General features: G+C 41.8%; 1 protein-coding gene across 1 annotated transcript in view; it reads right to left on the bottom strand.

Annotated features, from left to right (window-relative positions):
- The window catches only part of mgat4b (alpha-1,3-mannosyl-glycoprotein 4-beta-N-acetylglucosaminyltransferase B), a 418,569-nt gene that overhangs the window by 178,622 nt on the left and 233,947 nt on the right, over nucleotides 1–6,000 (bottom strand). The window lies entirely within an intron of this gene.

Below are 6,000 nucleotides of genomic sequence, written 5' to 3'. Positions count from 1 at the left end.
GGACAACAGTAAGATTTTGGTGGGACAAAGTGGGACAGATAGATAATGTAATTTTTTTTATTAGAATAACTGAGTCTGGCAAAATGACAGGAGCTAGTTTCATACCACAGTCGGCTGACCTGTATGAATGGGAGTGTTGTACTGTGTGATAGACACTTGTTATCTCAGCTGCAGTGACCTTGTCCGTCTGGCTATCATTGTTTGGTTTAAAAAGAAACGTATCCATAGATCTGGATGTTTCTTTTTGGTGAACCACTTTCAAGTGAGACTCACGTCCACTGTGGCGCTTCAAGTCGTATTCTCCTCCATGCGCAATTGAAAACGAACTATGACACAAAACACAGAAAGCCTGCTGCGGATTGCCTGCCATCTGCCTCACCCAGTCATGTGTCGTTTGCCAGTCTTGGTTGTAACTGCAGGTCCGTTTCTTTTTACTGCTTTCCATCTTGAACTAGTTTGCTTGTAATGTTGTTGTGTTTTTTTTGACCAATCAGATTTGCGATATGAGGTAGCGTCACGACTCAGTCACGTCACAAGCAGGCAAGCAGCGCGCTAAAGTACTATAACCAATCAGAGCAATGTGTGTGGACAAGAGGCGGATTGCTACGTTTACTGTCTGTAGGGAGGGGCTTTTAGACGCATGTTTTTTTTTGGCTTCGAAAAGAGGGACATCCTCTCAATATGAGGGACGCGGGACATTTGGTCAAATGGTGGGACAGTACAACCAAAAGGGGGACACCTGGTCACCCTTCAGCCGATTGGTTGGCTGCCGTTCACACCTACCTTTTTAAAGTTTTAGAGCTGTTAACCAAAGCAGAGAGAGCCAGTAGACATAAAGATGACTGTATTATTGTAATCTAGTGCTATTTTTATCACTGTTTCCTTCTGCTGATTTGCACACACAACACCCATGCAGGGATTATTACATTGTGATTTATTGTTGCTTATGCTGCTATTTTTATGCAGAAGGAAAGACATTTTACTTCTTTATGCTGTGCAGTATAAGATGACGTGACAAATAAAAATCGGAATCCGTTTACTCTTTTACTTTATTTATTGTACAGTAGCACGCTTATGGAGTTGTCAATAAGCATTTTGCTGCATATTGTTTGAGTCATGTATGACGGAGTATGTGAAAAAATAAATGTTGATTTGATTTATATTTGACTTGAATACAAGATTAATAATCATAACAACGCTATCGATCTTATTGAGCAATGGCGTAATGCTATTCCAAGATGACCTCAGTCTGTAGTACACACGGCCTTTCCTTAGTGAAATCAGATCTCTTCATGCTCTAATGGCTTGGCTGTGAGCACTTCCAGGACACTAGGTCATAGCACAGAGTGTATCCAGTCACCATTAACACGAAAACCAAAACAAACGTCCATTGTTGAATTGAATCTTTTTGAAGTGTGTGCATGTGTGTGCATGTGTGTGTGTGTGTGTGTGTGTGTGTGTGTGTGTGTGTGTGTGTGTGTGTGTATAGCTAGTCAAATAGTACAGTATCATTGTAAGTGTGAATAACATCACCTGAGAATCATTGTACTTCGTTAAGTACTGTTTTTGGGGATTTGTACTTTACTCAAGTATTATTAGGTTTGTATACTCTTACTTTTACTCAATTACATTTCAGAGAAAAAATACATACTTTTTACTCCACTGCAGGTTCAACAATTTTAATGAGTATATTTGTTTCTCTGGCTGAACTAATGTTAACATTATTAATCCTGAGGCCGCTCTTTATTTAAAAACAGCCATGAACCCGCCCATACCCATGCTGATTGGTCCTTGTGCAAGACTAGAAAGCGGGTATCTTTGATTAAACACCCGCTATCAGAAGAATAGACAGTCAGAAAAAAGGTTTTAAAATGTAACTTTTTAGTACTTAAAGGAAAACTCCAACATTTTGGGAAATTAGCTTATTTAACATCTTCCCTGGAGTTACACAAGAAGATACATACCTTTTTTGTCTCTGTGCGTGCATTTAGCTTTGGGAACAGTCGCTCCGTTAGCGTAGCCGACATATGGCTCGCCGACAACAAACTATCATTACACATGGGCAAAACAGAGTCCATTCTCTTCGGTTCAAATAACAAACTCAGCAAGACTGACGGCTTCTCGGTTACAGTGGGTGACAATATTGTCACAAGGAAAGATGAAATTACCTACCTGGGTTCCATCCTAGAGGCTAATCTTTCCTGTGACAAAATGGCATCCAATGTAATAAAAAAAGTCAACCAACGAACGCGATTCTTGTACCGGATCTCCTCTCTGGTAAACAAGAATACCCTGAAGACTCTAGCAGGAGCACTCATTCAAGGGTACTACGACTATGCTTGCACCTCATGGTACCAAAGCACCTCAAAGGCACTAAAAAACAAATTACAAACATCTCAAAACAAGCTAGTCAGACTACTACTTGACCTGACTCCTAGAACCCACCTCACCCCTGCCCACTTTGACAACCTAGGATGGCTTAGAGTAGACGACAGAGTACAGCAACTTGCAATGGGCCTGGTCTACAAGATACACTACGCGACCAAGGTACCCATGTACATGTCAAAATACTTCCCAAAGGTCAGTGAATACCACGATCACAACACCAGAGGGAGCTCCACAAATCATGTAAAACCCAGATTCGGCTCAAACAAGGGACTAAACACGTTTCGCAATTATGCCACATCAATGTGGAACGCCCTGCCTAAAGCTGTAAAGGAATGTGAATCACTACCCACCTTCAAAAACACTCTCAAAAAACACCTACGTGAGACTGCAATTCGAAACTGGCCCCTACAAATGTCCTAACCTAGTTGTACAGTAAATGACCAAGTAAGGCTTTGTCAACATTCCAATGTACAGTGTAAAATGTGTATGTGTCCCCTACCCAACCCCCCCCCCCCCCCCCCCCCCCCCCACCTCCAATGTACAGCCCTCACCCAACCCACCCAACCCCACCCCACCAACCTCCTCCAATGTACAGTTTCTACGCCAAATGTATATACACTCCTTTTCTGGACACTTTTGTATCACAAACAGTACTGCATTTGCAAATCTGATATGTCATAAATGTATAGATGTAGCAGTACTGTCTATCTGTATGTCATGTATGTCATATATGTTATGATGAATTGAAAATGGGGGACCCTGGTGGAAACAAGACGAAAGTCTTTCTCTGGTCTGCATCCCCTTAACAATTGTATGTATTGAGATGTACTGTACTGTACCCATTCTGCAATCTGTTAATAAACTTTTCAATCAATCAATCAATCAGCTTAGCTTCATCACTGGAAGTGGGGGAGATCCGGAGCTTCATCACTGGAAGTGGGGGAGATCCGTAGCCTGACGTTCCCTTACACTGTATACAGTCACGAAATACACTCCAAATACAACTCCAAAACGTTCATGTAAACATGTTGTGACCTGTGTATTCACCACGTGGAGAAATTAAAAATAATTGAATTAGACAATTACGTTTTATAAGCAAATATACTCTGAACAATTTTTTGCCTAACCACTCCTCTCTGAGCGCAGCCAGTGATTTCAACGTGTCGTCGTGATTGTTGACATTCTCATTCATTCAAAGGATCCGAACCGATTGAAGTTTATGGATACCATGACTTAAAATCCTCTTACCTTGACGATTAAAAGCCTCCCCAATTTAGAAAACAGTAATCCAATGGCTGGTATTGTTATACCGGACGCTCTTAGCTAACCGGAGCTAACACAGAACACGATGGTAAAGCATATATAATGACTTCCTTTCTGGGGTTTTCAAAATAAAAGTGCAACGTTTATAGCAGCGGAAAACATTTATTTTGTACATTATCTAACGTTAACACGAACCTAAACTAACGTTACAACTAACCTAAAGTTAGTTTAGGTTCGTGTTAACGTTCGATAATGTACAAAATAAACGTTTTCCGCTGCTATAAACGTCGCACTTTTATTTTGAAAACCCCAGAAAGGAAGTCATTATATATGCTTTACCATCCTGATCTGTGTTAGCTCCGGTTAGCTCAGAGCGTCCGGTATAACAATACCAGCCATTGGATTACTGTTTTCTAAATTGGGGAGGCTTTTAATAGTCAAGGTAAGAGGATTTTAAGTCATGGTATCCATAAACTTCAATCGGTTCGGATCCTTTGAATGAATGAGAATGTCAACAATCACGACGACACGTTGAAATCACTGGCTGCGCTCAGAGAGGAGTGGTTAGGCAAAAAAAATTCTGAGTATATTTGCTTATAAAACGTAATTGTCTAATTCAATTATTTTTAATTTCTCCACGTGGTGAATACACAGGTCACAACATGTTTACATGAACGTTTTGGAGTTGTATTTGGAGTGTATTTCGTGATTGTATACAGTGTAAGGGAACGTCAGGCTCCGGATCTCCCCCACTTCCAGTGATGAAGCTCCGGATCTCCCCCACTTCCAGTGATGAAGCTAAGCTACGCTAACGGAGCGACTGTTCCCAAAGCTAAATGCACGCACAGAGACAAAAAAGGTATGTATCTTCTTGTCTAACTCCAGGCAAGATGTTAAATAAGCTAATTTCCCAAAATGTTGGAGTTTTCCTTTAAGTACATTTAAAGGTAGAAATGTTTGACTTTGACTCAAGTGTGTTTTTAGCCAGATACTCTTTTACTTGAGTACGATTTTGAGACGGTACCCATACTTTCACATACTTGCACAGCACTCAAACACAGTCCCAGAGTTTTTCACTTGTCTAGAAATTACTACCTGTTGAGTATATTGAAGGAGTAAACACATATTCTATGGTTTGAAGTTTAATATATTTTTGATGTTAGATCTGTAGTCATTATGCCACATCCCCATGGTTGTCACGTCCCTGGCTGTTCCTCTGCTGGGCTGGGGAGGGTGTAGACTACGACATGTCACCTCTGATACATGTGGAGTCTCAGCCACATGTATAGTGACAGTGAGGAGTTTCACTGGGAGAGCGTAACACGTGTGGAGGTTCACGTACCTCCCCCAGATCCCTAACCTGATGCACCAGATGGTTTGTTACACAGAATCATCTGAGAAGTCATCCTTACAAACTGTTTGGAAACGAGAAGGCACTTTAAAATAATGATTGGCAGGTGATTGGATGAACCATCGGTCTATCACCATCTATCACAGGCTAAGTTCAACCAATCAGATCAACAAACCATATGATGTAGTAGGAGGGTGCTGAAGAGAAAGCTAGCTATGTCACTATGTAGTTAGCATGTTGGTAGATGGTTCTTGCTGTCTTTGTAAGGAATACGAATACCAAACAAATATAGAAGGTAACTAACATCACACCTAAACAACGTCCAGAGCTGCCGGTAGTTCTTCATAGGACACTGATTGGTTTGAACCACTGTGGGAAGCACATAACTTGAAGCCTGACAAGATGGTTTCTCACGTGAACTTGCGAATCCAGCTGTCTTACAAGGTAACCAGATCCCCTCCCTCGCCGAACAGGGGCCCCGACTGACCAGTAGGAGTTGCTATAGCAATGATGAGGATTAATACCACCACTAATACCCACCGGCTTACAACCCGCCAACACTGCCTATAGGGTTCGTTGGAACATCTCACCAAGCCGGAAGTACCACTACTGGGATTTGAACCTGGTTTTCTGTAGTGGTAGGCGAGTGCTTTTACCTCTACACTACCCAGACGCCCTGTGGTATGGGCGTACTATTCTGATCAACAACCTGTAGTGTATCTTTAATGCATGGGCATACTATTCTGATCAACAACCTGTAGTGTATCTTTAATGCATGGGCATACTATTCTGATCAACAACCTTCAGTATGTTTGTATTGCATGGGCGTACTATTCTGATCAACAACCTTCAGCACAATTGTCAAGTTTGCTGACGACACAGTCGTGGTGGGCCTGATCTCTGCAAACAACGAGAGGGCCTACCTGGAAGAGGTAGAGGACCTGGCGCGGTGGTGTCGGGAGAACAGCCTCTCCCTGAACGTCAGCAAAATGAAAGAG

Source organism: Notolepis coatsorum (assembly GCF_963971535.1).
Source record: "Notolepis coatsorum genome assembly, chromosome: 16".
NCBI lineage: Eukaryota > Metazoa > Chordata > Actinopteri > Aulopiformes > Paralepididae > Notolepis > Notolepis coatsorum.
The sequence above is the reverse complement of the archived record's forward strand: the minus strand, read 5'-3'. Positions and strand labels throughout refer to the sequence as shown.